This window comes from Cebus imitator, unplaced genomic scaffold, assembly GCF_001604975.1.
Source record: "Cebus imitator isolate Cc_AM_T3 unplaced genomic scaffold, Cebus_imitator-1.0 Scaffold159, whole genome shotgun sequence".
In the NCBI taxonomy this organism is placed as follows: Eukaryota; Metazoa; Chordata; class Mammalia; order Primates; family Cebidae; genus Cebus; species Cebus imitator.
Window position 1 is genome coordinate 540,049 of NW_016107474.1, and position 21,833 is coordinate 561,881.

The 21,833-nt window shown below is 39.9% G+C and overlaps 1 protein-coding gene and 1 long non-coding RNA gene across 4 annotated transcripts in view; one reads left to right on the forward strand and one right to left on the reverse strand.

The window, feature by feature from the left end:
- Nucleotides 1-21,833, forward strand: part of CDH13 (cadherin 13) — a 1,196,315-nt gene that overhangs the window by 308,725 nt on the left and 865,757 nt on the right. The window lies entirely within an intron of this gene.
- Nucleotides 19,857-21,678, reverse strand: LOC119473431. The gene is made up of 2 exons (XR_005202645.1): nucleotides 21,570-21,678; nucleotides 19,857-21,069 (listed from the first exon to the last, which is right to left on the reverse strand). It is a non-coding gene; the product is annotated as an uncharacterized LOC119473431 (long non-coding RNA).

Consider the following 21,833-nt stretch of genomic DNA (forward strand, 5'->3'; position numbering starts at 1 on the left):
TAATGAGGTGATTTCAATATTGAGCTTTTGACAGAGTGTGTGAAGTATAAAAAGTCTGTGGTGTTAGAAAGATGTCTCAACTTCAGCATTCCATCACCCAGCATCAGCATGGGCCTTCTGAAAGGCTACAGTTGTCCAAAGTCTAAGACGCTGGTCCAGTGGGGACGCATGGGATGACATGGGTTTGTGTGTGTCTTAATTGCAGTCCTTGAGAAGAGACTAGGATGTGAGTGTGTATGGTTTATTTAAAAGGTCCAGGAAGCATCAGTACTGTACACAAGAAAAGGAGTGAGGAAGGAGAATTAAGGTAGGGTGTACTATTAAGATATGGTAGGCAACTAAAATTTAATCCTATGAGAAAACTCTGCAAATAATGTAGAAGACACATTTCAAAGTTATCCCTCCTGAGGAAGGAGGGAGCTGGGATATTGATATACCAGTTCCATTCATTTGGGGATATTACTTCAGTGCTTTTGGTTGAGGACTACTCCCAGAAAAAGGGTGTTGATTTGGGGACACTTCCCACCAGAGAGGCATCATATCTGTCACATACACAGGCAGATTCGTCTTCTGTGGTTCTGAGAAAAGCCTTGAGACACAGAACTAAAGATCCTGTAATGGGAGGTTGTCTGGAGCACAGTGAAGTGGGGTGGGGTCTGAGGAATTTGGTAAGACACTGACAGCATCTCCTCTGATATGAAAAATGACATTAGAAAGCAGTGGTCACAAGGCCAGGTGTGGTGGCTCATGTCTGTAATCCCAGAACTTGGGGAGGCTGAGGTAGTTGGATCACCTAAGCTCAGGAGTTCGAGACCAGCCTGGGCAACATGGTGAAACCCAGTCTGTACTAAAAATACAAAAATTAGCTGGGCATAGTGGCATACACCTATAGGTGTATTCACCAGTTTTCACGCTGCTGATAGAGACATACCCAGGACTGCATAATTGATAAGGAAAAAGAGGCTTATGGACTCACAGCCGTCACAATCATGGTGGAAGGCAAAGAGGAGCAAAGCCATGTCTCACATGGCAGCAGGCAAGACAGAATGAGAATCAAGCGAAAGGGGTCTCCCTTATAAAATCATCAGATCTCATGAGACTTAATTCACTACCTTGAGAAGAGGATGAAGGAAACTGCCCCCATGATTCAATTATCTCCCACCAGGTCTCTCCCACAATGTGTGGGAAGTATGAATTCAAGATGAGATTTGGGTGGGGACACAGCCAAGCCGTATCAATAGGTCAAATGCAAAGCCTGAAATACGGAGAGGAAGACCTCACTATAAATCCTGGCTTGGTCCCTTGAATATGTTGCCTTCAACAAATTATTCCTTTGCAGAATCTCAGTTTTTACACCTGTAAAATGGAGATGGCAAAAATTAACAATTACCTCAGGGAGTAATTCTGACACCGGAATTAGCTGATGAACATCACTGTTTTGCTTGGTGGTAAGGTTGAGTACAAACCTTAGTAGTTGTGATTGTGGTTGCTGCTGTTGTCATTGCTAATTACTCTATAGATTCATTTGGGTTTTGCAAGCAGTTTGATGCCTTGTTCCATAGTTCCTTTTTTACTTCCAGATTTGGCCCAGGCAAAGTTGGCAAAGCAAGGAGAGTTGGATTCTTCTTACCTGCTTCACCTTAGCTGGCTCCTACATTCGTCTTTCAAGATGTTTGTAGAAAACTAATCAGCATCTACATTTGTTTTCTAATTTTCTTTTGCTCACACATACCATGGCCACTTGATTAGCAATCAGTGCTGTGTTGGCAGGCACATACAGCCCCTATTCCTCCTAATCAGAGATGTAGGAAGCAAATGCTGGTGTTTAAAGGGAACCCTTTTTTGAGCTCTTGTCCCATGACTCCTAATTGTTGTATTTCTCAAGCTCAACCCAGCTGCAAGCTTTATTAGGGAAACATTTATTCAGATAAAAGCCTCAGTTATGAAAGAGGGGTAATTATTTTGCAAATGTGTTTGAATCACACTGTATGCTATGGTGCAACTCATCCCCAAATGGAGAAGGTGCACATTTGGGCTGAAATATTGCTTTGTAGATGGACAATACAACAAGCATATGACTGGCAAACGATAGGAAAGTGGTCCAATGAAAAGACACCAGTAACATGAGAGATTGCAAAAATAAAGTGATCAGGAAGCTCTGAAAGCTGACCAGTGTGAACAAAATGCCTAAATTCAATTCATTCACATTTATTTAGTTATTTATTCATTTTCCTTTGAATATTTTTTGGGCTCCTATTATATACTTTGCTCTCAAAGAATTCAATGTTTTAGTTGGGACAGAGCAATGAAAATACATTAACTGCATGCCAACTGGGATCTCCCATTCTGTGAAATCCTGATAGCATTGGACCAAAACCTTGTTCCTTGTTCCATGCCTAGAGAATACTCAGTGATATCTGTGACATTTCTGGAATTTCACAGGGGTGGGTGCTCACGTACAGTGGTCTCCTCTAGCTCTAAGATCAGCTTCTGCTTATTTAGTTGTTTTGCTTTGTCATCTTCACATGCACAATCCACGTGTAGAAAATAGTCCTTCCCTTTACTTTGTCCACCAAAATTTACATAAAGCATTGTGTGGATAGCACCCTTTATTGAAATTCTAGAAAGTTGTATTGGAAGATTGTATCAACTCCCAGTGGAATATTAATCATGGCTACTCATTTTTTATTATTATACTTTAAGTTCTGGGGTACATGTACAGGTCGTGCAGCACTGTTACATAGGTATACACATGCCATGGTGGTTTGCCGCATCCATCTGCCTGTTACCTACAGTAGGTATTTCTCCTAATGTTATCTCTCCCCAATCCCTCTAACCCATGCTATGCCTCCTCTAGCTCCCCACCCCCCAACAGGCCCTAGTGTGTAATGTTCCCCTCCCTGTGTCCATGTGTTCTCATTGTTCAACACCCACTTATGAGAGAGCATGTCGTGTTTGGTTTTCTGTTCTTGTGTCAGTTTGCTGAGAATGATGGTTTCCAGTTTCATCCATGTCCCTGTAAAGACATGAACTCATCCATTTTTATGGCTGCATAGTATTCCATGGTATATATGTGCCACATTTTCTTTATCCCATCTATCACTGATGGGCATTTGGGTTGGCTCCAAGTCTTTGCTGTTGTAAACAGTGCCACAATGAACATAAGTGTGCTAGTGTCTTGTAAATTTGGTTAAGCTCTTTGTAGATTCTGGATATTAGCCCCTTGTCAGATAGGTAGTTTGCAAAATTTTTTCCCATTCTGTTGGTTGCCAGTTCATGCTAATGATTTTTCTTTTGCTGTGCAGAAGCTTTTAAGATTAATTAGATCCCATTTATCTATTTTGGCTTTTGTTGCCATTGGTTTTGGTGTTTTAGTCATGAAGTCCAAGCATATGCCTATATCCCGAATGGTATTGCCTAGGTTTTCTTCTAGGGTTTTTATGTTGTTAGGTTTTATGTTTAAATATTTAATCCATCTAGAGTTACTTTTTGTGTAAGGTGTCAGGAAGGGGTCCAGTTTCAGCCTTCTGTGCATGGCTAGCCAGTTTTCCCAACACTATTTATTAAACAGGGAATCCTTTCCCCGTTGCTTATTTTTGTTGGCTTGTCAAAGATCAGATGGTTGTAGATGTGTGGCATTATTTCCAAGGCCTCTGTTCTGTTCCATTGGTCTGTATCTCTGTTTTTGTACCAGTATCATGCTGTTTTGATTACTGTAGCCTTGTAGTTTGAAGTCAGGTAGCATGATGCCTACAGCTTTGTTCTTTTTGCTTAGGATTGTCTTAGCTATGCAGGCTCTTTTTTGGTTCCATATGAAGTTTAAGGTGGTTTTCTTCCAGTTCTATGAAGAAGATCAATAGTCACTTGATGGGGATGGCATCGAATCTATAAATTACTTTGGGCAGTACGGCCATTTTCACAATATTGATTCCTCCTAACCATAAGCATGGAATGTTTTTCCATCTTTTTGTGTCCTCTCTTATTTCCTTGAGCAGTGGTGTGCAGTTCTCCTTGAAGAGGTCCTTCACCTCCCTTGTTAGTTGTATTCCTAGGTATTTTATTCTCTTTGTAGCAATTGTGAATGGGAGTTCACTCATGATTTGGCTCTCTGTTTGTCTGTTATTGATGTGTAGGAATGCTTGTGATTTCTGCACATTGATTTTGTATCCTGAGACTTTGCTGAAATTGCTTATCAGCTTAAGGAGATTTTGGGCTGAGATGATGGGGTCTTCTAAATATACAATTATGTCATCTGCAAATAGAGACAGTTTGGCTTCCTCTTCTCCAAATTGTATACACTTTATATCTTTTTCTTGCCTGATTGCTCTGGCTAGAACTTCCAATACTATGTTGAATAGAATTGGTGAGAGAGGGCACCCTTGTCCAGTGCTAGATTTCAAAGGGAATGCTTCCAGTTTTTGCCTATTTAGTATGATATTGGCTTTGGCTTTGTCATAAATAGCTTTTATTATTTTGAGATGCATTCCATCGATACCTAGTTTATTGACAGTTTTTAGCCTAAAGGGCTGCTGAATTTTGTCAAAGGCCTTCTCTGCATCTGTTGAGATAATCATGTGGTTTTTGTCTTAGGTTCTGTTTACATGATGGATTGCATTTATAGATTTGCAAATGTAGAATCAGCCTTGCATCCCGGGATGGAGCCTACTTGATCTGTTGGATAAGCTTTTTGATGTGCTGTTGGATTCCGTTTGCCTGTATTTTATTGACGATTTTCACATCAGTGTTCATCATGGATATTGATCTGAAATTTTCTTTTTTAATTGTGTCTCCACCAGGTTATGGTATCAGGATGATGTTAGTCTCATAAAATGAGTTAGGGAGGATTCCCTCTTTTTGTATTGTTTGGAATAGTTTCAGAAGGAATGGTACCAGCTCCTGTTTGTACGTCTGGAAGAATTTGGCTCTGAACCCATCTGGTCCTGGGCTTTTTTGGTTGGTAGGCTATTAATTGCTGCATCAACTTCAGACTTTGTTATTGGCTTTTTCAGGGATTGAACTTCTTCCTGGTTTAGTCTCGTGAGGGTGTAAGTGTATAGGAATTCATCTGTTTCTTCTGGGTTTACTGGTTGTATGTGCATAGAGGTGTTTGTAGTGATCTCTGATGGTAGTGTGTATTTCTGTGGCATCGGTGGTAATATGCCCTTTATCATTTTTTATTGCATCTATTCAATTATTCTCTCTCTTTTTTTTTTTTTAGTTGTCTGGCTAGAGGTTTATTTTGTTGATCTTTTCAAAAAACCAGCTCTTGGATTCACTGATTTTTTGAAGGGTTTTTTGTGTCTCTATCTCTTTCATTTCTGCTCTGATCTTAGTTATTTCTTGTCTTCTGCTAGCTTTTGAATTTGTTTGTTCTTGCTCCTCTAGTTCTTTTAATTGTGACAATAGTGTGTCAATTTTAGTTCTTTCCTCACATGTCATGTGGGCATTTACTGCTATACATTTCCCTCTAGACACTGCTTTAAATGTGTCCCAGAGATTCTGGTACATTGTGTCTTTGTTCTCATTGCTTCTGAAGAACGTCTTTATTTCTGCCTTCATTTCATTATTTATTCAGTAGTCGCTCAGTTTCCATGTAGTTGTGTGGTTCTGAGTAAGTTTCTTAATCTTAAGTTTTAATTTGATTGTACTGTGGTCTGAGAGACTGGTTGTTATGATTTCTGTTCTTTTGCATTTGCTGAGGAGTGATTTACTTCCAATTATGTGGTCAGTGTTAAAGTAAGTGTGATGTGGTACTGAGAAGAATATATATTCTTTGGATTTTGGGTGGAGAGTTCTGTTTGTCCGGATCTGAGTTCAAGTCCTGGATATCTGGTTAATTTTCTGTCTTGTTGATCTGTCTAATATTTACAGTGGAGTGTAAAGGTCTCCCATTATTACTGTGTGGGAGTCTAAGTCTCTTTGTAGGTCTCTAAGAACTTGCTTTATATAGCTGGGTGCTCCTGTATTTGGTGCATATATATTTAGGTTAGTTAGCTCTTCTTGTTGCATTGATCCCTTTACAATTATGTAATGCCTTCTTTGTCTCTTTTGATCAACTAATGGGCAAAACAACAAGCTAGTATCAAAATGGCAGGAGATCAAATTCCCATAGAACAATATTATCCTTAAATTGAAATGGGCTAAACACCCCATTCAAAAGACACAGACTGGCAAATTGGGTAAAGAGTCAAGACCCATCAGTGTGCTGTATTCAGGAGACCCATCTCACGTGCAAAGATACACAAAGACTCAAAAGGATGGAGGAAGATTTACCAAGCAAATGGAGAGCCAAAAGAAAAAAACAGGGGTTGCAATCCTAGTCTCCAATAAAATGGACTTTAAACCAACATGGCTACTTTTAAATGTCCTTCAGGCACCAGGCGCGTTTTCTTTGTTGCTTGTACCCAGCTTTCTGTCTCTAACCACCTCCCAGTTTTCTTTTTCCATCTTTGCTCCCATCTCTCCTCTTAATTTTCCACCCAGTGTGTGGGGGCCATTACATGGTGTGAGTATTCTATATTCTTGCTCCCTCATTAACTTCCAATCTCAAGCACTTATATCCCTACCCAGCAAGTTGTTCTCCCGAATGTAACAGTTATTTTCCATTTAAAAGAAACTTCCCTCAGTGATGATTCAAGGAGTTCTTTAGATATCCTGATTGTAAGTCTTCATCAGATATTTGAATTACATGTCTCTTCTCTTTGTGTCTTCTCTTTCACTTTCTTAATGATACCGTGTGATAAACAGATGTTCTACATTTTAATGAAGGCCAATTATTTATTTTTCCTATTAGAGTTATTGCTTCTTGTGTTTTGTTTAAGAAATATTTGCATACTACTAGGTCATAAACATTCTCCACTAGGTTTTCTAAATGCTTGGTTTTCTTAGGTTTCATGATTAATTTTCATCTTAATTTAATTTTATGTATGGTGTGAGGTAGAGGTCAAGATGTATGATTTTTTTTTCCAGTTGCTCCAGCAAAATTTATTGAGAAGATCACCCTTTCCGTCACTGAATTGCAGCCATAAATCAAATAACCAATATGTGTGATCTGTTTCTGCACTCTCTTTCCCTGGTCTTCATATTTAACCTTGTGCCAATACAAGGGTCATAAATGTTAATCATTTTCCTTTTTACGTAGGCATTTAAAAATATCCTATTATAAGTGCTCTGATAATAGAAATATGGACTGTAACACACACCAGAGGATTTGACCTTAAGGAGGAGGGTCAGAGCTGGCTTTCTGAGTGGATGTGTCATTAAGGTAGAGAAGCACTTCATAGGTCTGCATTCTAAGGCATACCCTATGTGGCAGTTTTCTCACTTTATGATGGGTCCTGTGATGTGATTAATGTAAACCATGCTATATGTGCACTGGCCTGGAATAGATAGTGACAATAAAACAAGGAAAATGCCCAAGAAGAAGTGAAATAACCTCATTGTAAAGTTGTGAAATTAGAGTTTAAAGAGAACATGCCATAAGCCCAAGGTCACAGGGTTGATGAGTTATGATATTGGGATTGGAATTCAGGTTTCCAGATAGATCCACCCTCTTCCCATGACACTGCATCGCCTTTAGGTACAAATGCTCGAAGTTGCCGAGCTATAATGTGGTGATGCTTGGATTTGTACTCAATTCTGTGTAACTTCAAAGTCTGTGCTCTACCCAGTATCTTTGATTACCTCCTTAGAAAAGCTGAATTTATTTGTATGCTTAACTAAGAATGAGCTAATTGATTCTCATTTTAATATGATAATTCTGCCTTAGCACTATCAATATGTGTCCAGAAAATCTTATCGTGCATGACTAATTGCACTTTTGAATCATATACATTTAATTACATGTTTGATTTGAGAGTTTAGCATTTGCAATTATTGCCATTTCCCACTAACTGAGCTTCCATTCTCCCACTCTAATTGTCTTGGTTGCAGACTTTTTTCTCATGCATAGAAAAGAAATAACGGCATAATTTATTTTTTCCATATTTATGTATTATATGTTGCTTTAGCATCATGAGCCAGATATGATTGTATTGACTAGATCAGTTCTCATATGTACCTTTTGCAGGAGAGACTGTTAAAGCATAATTTTGGTGAAATGACTGAAAAGCATGAGAATGATTTTTTCTTCTGGTGTGTAAACCTAAGCATCCAATAGTGAAAGTTTATATGACTCAAATGAAAAAATAATTCATGATAAAAGGTGTGATTATTGGCATAAGACCCTGAAAATCCTTTCTGGGTGAAATAGGCCCTTTCTTCCTTTCATGGGAGGCTCTGACTGATGACTTGGGTTTTATCAGGCAACGTGTGTCTGATACAATATCTGTGGATAAAACCACCAGCCCCTATCAAGTCAATCAAATATTTATTGAGCACTTATTATGTCCAAGACACTTTGGGGAGCAAAGAAATATAACCCTGGTGTTGCCCTTCAGGCTATATCAGTTGAGATACAATTTGGACTGCCACAATCAATTACACAGATGTCTCCCAAGCTGGTATCTTGATGCTTGGTGGAAACAAGACAAAATGCACTTAATAATGACTTAGTTTTCTTTGTCAGGTGATCCACTTGCCACGTCATTGAGGTTCAGAGTTTCTTGCATCTTACGCAATTATCAGCTTCAGCAGACTCTGCAAACTGTCGAGAAAGAGGGCCCAGGCAATATTGCCCTCTGCATCTTATTTGGGTTTTGCTTCCACTGCAGTAAATACACTTAAATAGCCCTTTATGAACCAAGTCCCCTTATGATGAAGTAGTTAATGTCTCTTGACCTGCAGCCTTAGGAAATAACCCAATTCATTACTCAGTCATTATGTAATTCATTACTGTCATTAGAGATCAGGAGAATCCTCTTAAGAGAACTGGGAATATAAGGCAAACCTCGCCTACCTTGGTCCAGCATGATTCACAGGCTGTGGAAGGACCCTGATCTGGGGTCTCACTTATGGGATATGGTTTTATGACATTCTCCAGTCCCAGGCTTCTGGTATTACCTGCAGAGGCATTGTTTAACCTGGTGGAAAATGGATTGCTACTCAATGTGTTTACTGATACTGTGTATCTGTACTGGGCTTTGGTAGACTCCTGTGTGGGATTGTTGATTTCTTAACAGGACAGGACAATTGGTCAGGAAGGTTATGCATAAGGGAGCTGCTTTTTCTAGACCGAGTTGAGGGTCAGGGATTGCTTCCCAGGGGATATTTGGCAATCAATGTCTGGAGGTGACTTTTTGTTCTAACAGTATGGACCAGAAATGGGAGGAGAACCAGCATCTAGTGGGTAGAGGCAAGGGGTGGTGATAACATCCTACAGTATACAACACTGTCCATCACAGCAGAATTAGCTGGCCCAAAATTTCAATAGTGCCACTGTTGAGAAACCTTGGGTACCTGCCAATCACTGCTCCCTTCTTAAACTACACATATTTCTTCATAGGCCCTTGTAAATTTGTTTTATTTGATGAGAGAGAGACTAATACCTACCTACCTACCTACCTTCCTTCCTTCCTTCCTTCCTCCCTTTCTTTCTTTCTTTTCTTTTTTCTTCTTTTCTTTTCTTTCTTTCTCGTCCCTCCCTCCCTCCCTCCTTCCTTCCTTCCTTCTTTTCTTCTTTTCCTTCTTTCCTTCCTTCCTTCCCTCCCTCCCGCCTTCCCTTTCTTTCTTTCTTTTCTTTTCTTTTCTTTTCTTTTCTTTTCTTTTCTTTTCTTTTCTTTTCTTTTCTTTTCTTTTCTTTTCTTTTCTTNTTTCTTTCTTTCTTTCTTTCTTTCTTTCTTTCTTTCCTCTCTCTCTCTTTCTTTCTTTCTTTCTTGTCTTTCTTTCTTTCCTTTCTTTCTGTCTCTCTTTCTTTCTTTCTCTCCCTCTCTCTGTCTCTGTCTCTCCCTTTTTCTACCTACCTACCACTTATCTATTCCCTACTTCATTTCAAAAGGTATTAGGTAAAGCAGGCATATAAATAACACTCAGTTAACCTTGTTAAGAGAAATTTAAGAAAATACATGGGGGAAATACAAATTAAAGTAGGGAGTAGCAACTGTAGAAACTATATACTGGTAATCTGACAGTCTGACTTAAAATTGCTATCATTTTCTTTGCACTTCCTAATAGCCAAAACAAAAATAGAAGCAGTCATTATACTTTGTTTTTGTTATCCATGAGGAGAAAACAGATTAGAGAAAGCTTTTACTAGTACAAAGACGTTTCTCATGTGGAACTTAATGTAAATAGCAGTTGGCAAAGGACAAGATGGTAAATATTTTCAGCTTTGTGGGCCATGAAGTTTCTGTGGCAATCACTCAGCTGTGCCCTTGTAGTCTCAAAAGTGTCCATAGACAATATGGAAACAAATGGGCATAACTGTGTTCTAATAAACCTTTAGACAGCAGTGGGTCAGATTTGGCCCTGGGGCCATCACTGGTCAACCCTCAGTGTAGGTCTTTAGGAACACTCCTGGATCAGGTAAGAAATGGATATTAAGATGAGGTTTCCCCCGTCACTGTGTGAAACCGAAAGCTTTCCCTTACAGGGTGCCAAACAAGACCTCGTAGTTTCTACAAGGATGGAATAATAATAATAATAAAAACAAAATGTCTTTTTAGAGCATTTACTGTGATGTACATCAACAATTGGGTATTTTTTTGTTTGCTTTTGTTTAGTTTTGCTTTGGGTGACACCCTTTCTCATTTGCTGTGAAGATACCGCAGGATGATAAACTCCTTTTTCTCCTATATGAAGTCCCATCTGCAAGGAAAGGAAACCTCAGTCTGCTCCTTCCATCTTGCTGAATATGTAAAGGGCATTGAGACAAGGCATTGTAATAGGTCAAAGGTGTTATTACCGTAAAAAATATTTCCTAAGGTTTAGGCACTTGGAGGCACCATGTTAGGGAGCCACAATAAGACAGCTACCTGAAGACTCTTCCCTGAGTCGTTTCCTAGGGACAGTCTTGGTTCCTTTTGTGGCCACAGTTTCGCTGTCCCTTCCTCTGTGAATTCCTCTATGACCCTTTGGAGGAGAGACGTGGTCTTCACCTTTGGCCTTCCATATGTTTTGTAATTCTGAATTTTATAGCACTTCTCCTGGCAGCTTGTAACTTTATATTTCTCTTTCCCCCCAATCAGCTGCATTTCTTGAGGGGGGAGTATGAGTCTTTCTCATCTTATACCCTCCCCTGTATCTATTGCAACATGTAGAACAGATTAGATTTCCATAATTGTTTGTTGATTGAATTAATGACTAAGTAGATGGATGGATAGATACATGGATTAAGGGAGGGAGGGAGAGAGGGAGAAAGAGAGGGATGGATAAATGGATGTGGGAGGGAAGGATGGAAGGATGGAATAACAGAAGGAAGAACATCATCAGCTTCTCAAAAATGTAGGTCCTAACGTAAGTAGCAATATCACTTATGAGATATTTTACTGATAGTCAAACACTCTGATTAAACTTGTCCTATTTCCTCATATAAAATTAAGTTTAATCTTCATTCAAGCCAAGTGAGGTGGCTCATGCCTATAATCCCAGCACTTTTGGAAGCCAAAGCAGGCAGATCACTTGAGGCCAGGGAGTTCAAGAGCAGCTTGGCCAACATGGTTAAATCTCGTCTCTACTAAAAAATACAAAAATTAGCTAGGGGTGGTGGCCTGCACCTGTAATTGCAGCTGCTTGGGAGGCTGAGGCATGAAAATTGCTTGAACCCAGCAGGTGGAGGTTGCAGTGAGCCAACATTGCACCACTGCGCTCCAGCCTGGGAGACAGAGCAAGACTATGTCAAAAGAAAGAAAGAAAGGAAGAGTGAGAAGGAGAGAGAGAGAGAAAGAGAGAGAGAGAAGGGGGGAGGGGAGGGAGAGAGAGAAAGAAAGAAAGAAAAAAATACTCATTCAGTAACAAAACAAAATCTCAAGTCAATGTGTTTGATTTTTGGTTCACTAACATAAATACATATGCCTAGAAATTCACTCTCAAAATGATTAATACCTACAATCACTAGAGTGAAGTTGAAAGTGTTTTAAGCAGAATCTGCATTTAAAATGCATATATATTTATTCCAAAGGATGCCATACAGATTGGATACAATACATACAGATTGGCTAATAACACTAGGCCAAAGTCTTTGTAAGTGTGCATGCCTCAGTCTCTCTCTCTCTCTCTCTCTCTCTCTGTGTGTGTGTGTGTGTGTGTGTGTGTGCATGTATGATGTTATAAGAAAGTTTAAGGCTACCTATCTTCCTTACTCCTGTCTCTGATTACTATCAATGCTAGTTGGTTGATGTCAGTAATGACAAGTTTGTGTTTTAATTTTATTTTTAAGCTTGAGGGATTGATTACACCTCAACCAGAGTAGGTGGTTATTCCTACTACCTGCTTGGATGCCAAATGCATCAACTGGCAATTTTTATTTCTCCAGATATCTCCCTCTCCTGTTTTCTGTGTTATTCTGTCTATGTACCTATTTCTTACTTACAGAAGGATAACCAAGAGTAAGTACGCGGGAGGTGATGGTCAAGAGTATAAAGTTTCAAAATTGAAAAAATTATAGTTGTGAAGTGGGTAGTTTTGGATGGTACTGGAAAAATGAAAACATTAGATCATGAAATCAGATATTATCTGTGCTTCTGTATTGACTAAAATAATTATCTTATTATGATATTTCAGTTTTCCCATTTGCCTGTTGTGTATAATTTTGACACATCTGCCTCAATTAGTAAGAATGGTACAAAATTAAGTAAATTTACAAATAGGCATTTTAAAAGAACTCTTTGTTCAAGGAGGAAAATGATCAAATTTAAATTTTCTTTGTTATAAAATTCAAAAACCATAACTAGATATTTTATTTAAATATTAAACTTGCAAATTTGAGAATGGGGTAGGAATCCCAATACAGCCAAGTTATTTTGATGTTACTTTCCCAGGCTTAGAGTTTATCTTCCATATTTCCAATGACAATCAATTCCTCAAATGGGATTTTATGATAAACTGCTGAAAGTAATATTTAAAATGGAAACCTTGACAAGAATGAGTGTCACAGGGAGTAATGAATTCATGATGGGACTAGTTGGGAGTGTGTGACATTTTAAGTGCCTCATTGCTCTGAATTCACTTGGCATTTATTGTAATAGAAATGACCATATTGAATTCATTTGGCATTCATATGGATTTCACATGTATTTATGGAGATGTAACATGGTAATTTAACATTTACTGTACTAAGCATTCTTTAATGGACGTTGAAAAACATTGTCGCACAATGCTTAATAAAGCCAGTAACTCTAACATTCATCTATCAAAACAAAGAAATGAAAAAAACATTCTGATTCCCAAAGCACATGAGTAAATCATTTGGATAAGCCAAAATTATGTATTTACTCCCCAAAATCTGCTTCCTACATTTTTAAGTTACAAGGTTGACTCTAGGACCAAGACAATAAAGCAGATGTTCAGTTTAGACTTCTTTATATTCTAAAATTGTCTGCAAATACATTAATCTCAGTCTAAAAATATTAGGGGAAGATTTTCTTAGAACATCAGCAGTAAATTTAACACATGGGATGCCTTCAATAGATTTCTCTTTCCCCCCTTTTAGAGTTCAGCGTGCTCTCTTCAACTTAGTCCTAAAAAATAAACTTCTGTTTCTTCCTTGAAGAAGAATTGTTTTTAGAACAAACACATCATTATTTGGGAACAATCAAAGGATCAAAAGCATAAGAATCTTTGCTGGAAAGTGAAGCAAGAGTTCTTCACCAACCATCATGACAAGCTTTTATTTTTATTCTGAGAACAGAGTTGTTCCAGGACATAGCCTAATGCAAACTCTGCTACTAGTCACTTTCAAAATGTTGTTTAGAATGCCTTATTTTCAAATTTATTCTCACTTGCCTTCTTTACGCCATTCAGAGGCAGAACCTTTATTAAAAACACTCCAAAAGGTATCATATAACTAGTCTTCCTGTTTTGAATGTTACCCATGTTCAAGTATGATTGTAGAGTATTCGTTATTTTGACATCAATTTACTGAACACATTTTAATGAGGACCACAATGATAAACAAATTTTACTTATTTTCATCATATATATCGTATCCTGACCTTGTAACTAATAGCACTTTCAAACTTACTACGTATAGGAAATTCAGTTACTGTGAACATCTTTCAACTCTACATCGTCAGAGAGTTTTCAAATCTTTGGCAAATTACCCTGAGTAAACCTCCCCATGACCCAAAGAGATTATTTGAGTGAGGGAATGTATTAGTTCCTTAGGGCTGACATAAAAAAGTACCACAGACTCAGTGCGTGGCTTATGCTTGTAATCCCAGCACTTTGGGAGGCTGAGGCAGGCAGATCACCTGAGGTTGGGAGTTTAAGACCAGCCTGTCCAACATGGAGAAACCCCATCTCTACTAAAAATACAAAATTATCCAAGCGTGCTGCCAAGCATCTGCAATCCCAACTATTCGGGAGGCTGAGGCAGGAGAATTGCTTGAACCTGGGAGGCAAAGGTTGGGGTGAGTGGAGATCACGTCATTGCACTCCAGTCTGGGCAACAAGAGTGAAACTTCATCTCAAAAAAAAAAAAAAAAAAGACCACAAACTGGGTGACTTATAATGAAAACTACTTGTATCACAGCTCTGGGAGCTACAAGTCTGAAATGAAAAGTGCTAGCAAGGGCCACGCTACCTTCAGAGTCTCTAGAGGAGGATCTGGCCTCCCCTTTTTGGGCTCTGGTAGCCTTAGGTGTTCCTTGGCTTGTAGTTCACTCACTTCAGTCTTGGCCTTGTTCTTCACACAGTGTTCTCCCCGTGTCTCTGTCTTCACATGGCATTTTCTTCTTATATGAATACCACTCATACTGGAATAGGTCCACCCTAATGTCTTCATCTTAACTTGATTACATGTGCAAATATTCTATTGCCAGATAAGGTCACTTTCACAGACACTAGGGGTTAGGAGTTGGACATTCTTTTAGGGGGACACAATTCAATCCCTAAATGGGGATATCCTGACAATTTTAATAGGGTCAATATTTCAATGCATGTATTTATTTTTTATGATGAATTTTCTATGATGCTGGCTGAGACAAAAGCCAAATTGCTTGCCTTTAAGAGCTTCTTTGTTTTCTGCTGTTTGTGCTAGCAACAGTCAGAGAAATAAAACTTTTTTTAAAATAGCAAATTGTTTTTCTCAACTCATTCTGTCTGAAAAAGAATATTGTCTAGTGACCGCCCCTTTGGTCTATTGATTTCTGTGTTACAGCCTCTTTGTGTTAATTATACATTGCTTTGCTTTACAAACTCAAAATGAATCTTCAGTGATTGATAAAAGCCAGGATCCTCAGTTCAGGATCCTGAACAAATGGATGCTTCATTTGAAATCTGAATCTATGTTCACTGTGGTTTACTTGGGGTATCCGTTAGGTTTCTCTTGATTGCAAGCAAAAGGAATTCACTATTATTAATATCAAGCAGATAAGGAAACAGAAGAAAGAAGACTATTGTTGGGGTGTGTCTTGATTTGCTAGGGTTCCTATAACAAAATGCCACAAACTGGATGGCTTAGGCAAAAGAAATTTCCTGTCAATCTGTTCTGGAGGCTAGAAGTCTAAGGTTAAGGTGTACGTAGGGCTGGTTTTTTTCAGAGGGCTGTGAGGGGAATCTGTTCATGCCCCTCTGAGCTTCTGCAGGATTTGCTAGAAACCTTTACCCTTCCTTAGCTTGTGGCTGCATCATCCCAATCTCTGCCTTCCCTTCACATGCCAATCTACCTGTGTCTATGTCTGCCTCTGAGTCCAAATTTCCCATTTTTTTGGGTAAGGACATGACATGGTTTGTCTGTGTCCCCACCCAAATCTCATCTTGAATTGTAGCTCTCATAATTCCCATTAGTTATGGGAAGGACCTGGTGGGAGATAATTGAATCATGGGGGTTGTTTCCACTATACTGTTCTTTTGGTAGTGAATACCTGTCAGGAGATCTGATGGTTTTATAAGTGCTTTCCTTTTTCATTTGGTTCTCATTCTTTTTTGCCTGCCGCTAATGTAAGAAGTGCCTTTTGCCTTCTACCATGATTGTGAGGCCTCTCCAGCCACATGGAACTGTAAGTCCATGAAACATCTTTTTCTTTATAAATTACCCAGTCTCAGGTCCATATTTATCAGCAGTGCGAAAATGGACTAACACAGGATACTAGTGATACTGATTGAAGGTCTACCCATGACCTCATTTCAACTTTATTACCTCTGTAAAGACCCTATCTACAAATAAAGTTGCTGAGAGTTAGAACTCCCACATACCTTTTTTTGGTATGTGGGAGGGATATGGGGGACAGTGCAACCCACAGCAGTGAGAGAGTCATGTGCAAATGGACACAAATGAGCATCTGATCATAAAGAGAAGGAATCTAAATGTGTCTGGGCACTGCAGTGTGAACCTGGAACTCTCCAACTAATATGCTTCTGCTTAGATGTTGCTTATTGCCATGTTTCTGTGTCCTGAATTTCACATCTTTGAGAAGAGTTTTATTGGTCCAGTTCAGCTGAGATACCTTCCCTTGGCTCAATCCTCAATGATTTAGGAGTGAGGGCACAGATCAGAATGGCCATGTTTTGGGGTGTGTCCAAGTGTGTGTGTGTTTGCATACATGTGTAAGGATTTTATCCCCTATGAAAGTCAGTGGAATTATTGTGAGAGTGTGAGCTGGCAAGTGGTATCTTCTTCTGCCACTTCCCTCACCCCATCCCAATGTCTGGAGAGGAAAGACTCCCTGTGTTCTCAAAGAAGAAATGGCTTTCCATTGATTCAGAAACAAGTATTATTGATATCTGCTTCCTGTGATATGCTCTATCCTGTACTGGGGGTATAGATAGAAGCAATGGATGCTAATACTCAGCTGTTTACATGGGTAAGACTGAAGTAGGAAAGGAATTTTCATCTTCTCCCAAGCCCAGGACACAGCTCACCATGAGGCGTTGGGTGTCGTCTAAAAGAACCACATTTAGGTTCTTATGCTAGACCACTGCATGAGCTCTGTCCATGGCAATGAGTCCTGTTCTGTTGAGATGCCCAAGCAGGAGTTTCCTTACTTCCAACACCTACAGGGCTCCCATGTGCTCCCCACAACTCTCCCAGGCTTGGCTCAAGTGGAGGGAGGCCCAGGGAACTCCAAAGAGGAGATCCATTCATCATGGACCCAGGCTTGCTTTGATGTTCATAACTGTCTCCCCTTGGGGAGTTTCATGAATATTCAAGGGCATAAATTCACTCACTGGTTCAGCTATCATATACTCATGGGAATCCGGAGGCTTAGTATGTCTTCCTAAGTGTTTCATTTCCTTCCCTGGAGCCACAGAGATGCCACAAAGAGATGAGGCCCATAAACCGCTGGATCTGTTTGTCATCTTTCTTTAGTGCAAGGTTTACAAGACTCCTTTTTAACAGGGTCACCATCTCAAAACATGCCACTTGGCTGTGTGCTCCATTGGAACATTGTGTTGTGCCGGGACTGAGTTAAATGTACAATTACAACACATTTTCTTGAAAGGAATTTGACAATGATAAATGCATAGACATTTTTCCACACTCAGACAACCTGATTCCTTGCCCATCAAATGGCTCAGGATTCACTTTGAAGAGCTGGTCTCTTGTAAACAGGTGAATGTGGGTGCTGCCTAAGAAGCACATGGGCCTGAGTTCATAATGCCACTTCTACCTATCAGGTGCCATGTGAGCGTGGGCAGCTTTCTTATTCCTGCTAGCCCGAGTTTTCAATGAGCAATCTTTGCACCTTTGATAAACCTCATTGGCTATGGTACTTCCACTACGCAAAGCAGAGATGACACTTGAAAAGTTGTCACCACCATCCCTGGTTAATAGTAAGCTTTCAATGAGTGTTGGCTAGCATTCATGCAGGTAAGTTATCCTCTTGCCTAGAGCAGTAATGGCTCTCATGTGAGCTCAGATCCCAGCAATAGGAGTGTGGGTAACCCCCCATATAGGCACTGAGGAATGAGAGCTAAGTAGAACTCCGGCACAGTTAGGGCTTGAGGAATACCTCACTTTATAGTGTTACTGCTCAGCTATTTCCTTTTATATAATCCTTTACATGATCATATATTAGTTTATAGAATTAGGGCTTGAAGAATCCCTTTATATAATCCTCTATATATAATCATATAATTGTTGATAGTATGAGTGCCTAAAGAATATTTCCCTACATATATACCTATAATTATATCTTAGTTCATAATCAGAGGAATGCCTAGAGTGGACACAGTACAGATCATGGATTAAGGAATAAGCAGCTTATAATCGGAGGAATGCCTAGACCAGATACAGTGCAGAGCATGATTTAAGGGAAAAACGGTTACACCAGGACAAGAATCCATGGCCCAGGCAGCAGCATTCAGTATCATAAAGATACCTGCTGTATGGCAGGCTTGGGGCAAGAGCCACTCCTCCTGATAAAGGAGTTGTAGGACCTTGCTCCAGTTCTTGTGGAAGGCTGCCCTCAGACCGGCAATCCACCTTGGTGACTGTGAACTTTATCAGCTCTTGCTACTGTGCTTCTTGAAAAGCATCTTCCCATAGAACCCAGTGGAAGCTGCCAGAAGGTGGTGGTTACCTTGACAGCTCTGTCACTGCTATGTGACTTAAAGCATCCTCCTATAAATCTTAGAAGTAGTTTGCCCATAGATAGAAGTATTGCACACTGCACCCTCCACTGTGCACGGCCCACCTTCAAGCCTTGGTGACCTAATGGGGTTGGACCCCTTACTGCACACGGCCCTTGCCTTCATGGGAACGGGTCCCTTGCTGCACACTGTCCACCTCCTGGCCTATGTGACCTAATGGGTGTGGACCCTATATTTTATTGCTCATGACCCTATCACTATCCTTAAAGATGATTTCACTCACTGCCCTGCCCCCTAACCTATACACAATAAATACTCATGCTTCTGGACATTCGGGACCTCGCCTGACTCCGCTTATAGGTGGTGTGGCCCCCTGAGCCCAGCTGCATTTCCCTTGTACTTCTGTGTCCTGTCTCTTTATTTCTCAGATCCTGCACCTCAGCACAGCATAAGGCTCACCCCATGACCCTGCGGGGCCCTCAACCCTGCAAGGAGAAACGGTGCTTCTTGTTATTCACAAAGCAGAGAATAACCATAACTTTTCTGCAGATCCTTGAATATAATGCAGAATTGAATATAATAACAGTAGCTAATCTCTGTGTATTTATTCCATGTTAGGCAGTGCAATCAATTTTCTTTGACTCAGATGATTCAATTCTCATACAAACCCTGTGAACTTTTTTTATTTATTTTACATATTAGGAATCCTGGTGGGCCAACGGCAGCCCATTGGCCCCTCCAGATCCACTGTCCACCATTCTCTACCCTCTGGTGCCAGAAGATGCTGATCTGTATGAAACCTTAGGAAGGGAACCAGGAGAACTGACACCCTGTCTTGTTCTCCTTCCATCTCCAATTGCTCACTAGTTCTTATAATTTACTGAGGCTAGCTGGAAACCAGAAGACAAGGGTGCCCTTTGCTCTGCCTGAGGACCGAGCAGGGTATAGAAGGGAGAGTAAATTCAGAGAGCTAAGCAAATGGTTAGCACATCTGCTTGTGAACATACTGGCAGCAAGTTCCATTTGTTTTAAGTTATAGAGAACTAGATATCCCCTTTTCTGTACTGTTCCAAACTGCTTGTTTCTTTCTCCTTCATTTTCCTCATAGACTATGATCTCTTGATATTATAGCAGGAAACTTGGTGTGGGCTAGCATCTTAGTGTAATCCAGCCTCTCTTAGATTTGTGGATAGTTCATTGTGAAAAGGTCAAGATAAAAAATACATTACTAAATATTCATTTATCCTTTATTTTCTCATCATACACAGAAAGGTTATTGCCAAATATGGCAATAAAGGTTTTATTGCTCCAATTTTTTTAGCAAAAACAGACATACTTCCTAATGAATTTTGGTTTATTAGATCAGCAATGGCCAACATGGGGTTTTTAGGTCTTAGGAGACCTCGATGGTAGCAATGAAGGTCTGCAAGCTATTTTAAATATTTCAGAAAATCTAATATAATCTTACATTTTCAAGTGATAAAGCTTCACAAACAAAAACATCAAGATGTTTTGCTTTTGACTGAAATGATATTAGCTCTGCATGGTGAACTTAGTAATTTAATTCTGATCAGCAGCTCTGATTGGCAGTTACATATGCCTTTGATTAATAAAACATGGGTGAGAAAATAAATTATTACTTAATCTGTGCAGTTTGCTAGATAAAGTCTTTGAAAACCTGGAGTCAATTGGATGGAAAATAATTAACTGGGAGCTCAGTGGCGAAATAATAAGCACGATACTGGCTTGGCATGTCTCACGTATGTAGGAAAGCCAAGACAGGCTTCCAGATGGGCCGAGATCTGATAAACAATTCAAGTCGATTATTTGGTTTTAGTCATAACAACAGTAATACTAATAATAGTGATAATAGGTAACAGTTGTTAAGTGGCCAGACATAGTGCTGAAATCTCTCCTTATACTATTTTATGTCTTCCTTCCAATAGACCTAAGAGGAAGGGACTCTGATTATCCTTTAGTTCAGGTTAGTCTTCTTCAGAAGCAGACTCAGACGTTTATGTGCTGGGATAGCTTATTTGGTAGGTAATGCCAGGAAGCACTGGTAGGGAATGAAGAAAGTAAGCTGGGGAAGGCAAGGCAGCCAACACCAGGGTACATGGAAAGGCAGGTCGTCACTGCGGGAACCTGGGATGCAGCCCTCCTTGGCATGTCTGGGGACAATTTAGAACACACCTTTGAGCTGTACCACACAGTCGGTGAGGAAGCTGGGTATTGCTCCTGCAACTCTGTAATTAATTCAGAGCTGCTTTCAGGGAAGTCGACTTCCCAGAACTTCAGTTCACCCTGCAGAAGGGAAGGGAGTGAGCATGTTTCTGTGGCTAGAGAAAGTCCTCAGGTACAGAGATTTAGAGGCTTCCAGAAAGCCTCTGGTGATGTACAGGGATGTGAGCACACACCAGTAGCACCTGCTGTGCTTCTGTCCTGCAAGAGACAAAACCAAGGCTTCAAAGTTGAAATAACTTATCCAGAGTAACAAAGTGCTTGTAATCGTGTGCTCTTCCATAGAAATTTTTTGCTACCTATGCCTGAAGGCTACCAGAGTCTAGTAACGTACCAAATGAGCCTTTGTTCTTAGAGTTTTTTTCTGAGACAGAGTCTCACTCTTGTTGCTCTGGCTGCAGTGCAATGGCACGATCTCTGCTTACTGCAACCTTCACCTCCTGGATTCAAGTGATTCTCCTGTATCAGTCTCCCAAGTAGCTGAGATTACAAGCATGTGCCAACATGCCCAACTAATTTTTATATTTTCAGTAGAGGCAGGGTTTCGCCATGTTGGCCAGGCAGGTCTCCAACTCCTGACTTCAAGTGATCTGCCCACCTTGGCCTCCCAAAGTGTTGGGATTACAGGCGTGAGCCACCGCACCTGGCCTCTTAGAGTTTTTTTTAAAAATGACAGCTTTATTGAGATATAATTCATATACCATAGAGTTCACTCATTTAAAGTGTACACCTCCATGGTTTTCAGTCTATTCACAGAATTGTGCAACCATGACCACAATGAATTTTAGAACATTGTTTTTGAAATCTCCTGGAAAAAACACACTCTATCTGAGTCATACCTCATTTTCCACCATCGCATCCTGAGCTCCTGGCAATCAAAAATCTCATTCGGTCTCAGTCATGTTGCCTTTTATGGGAATTTTATAGAAACTGAATATAGTATCTGATCTTCTGTGCCTGCCTTC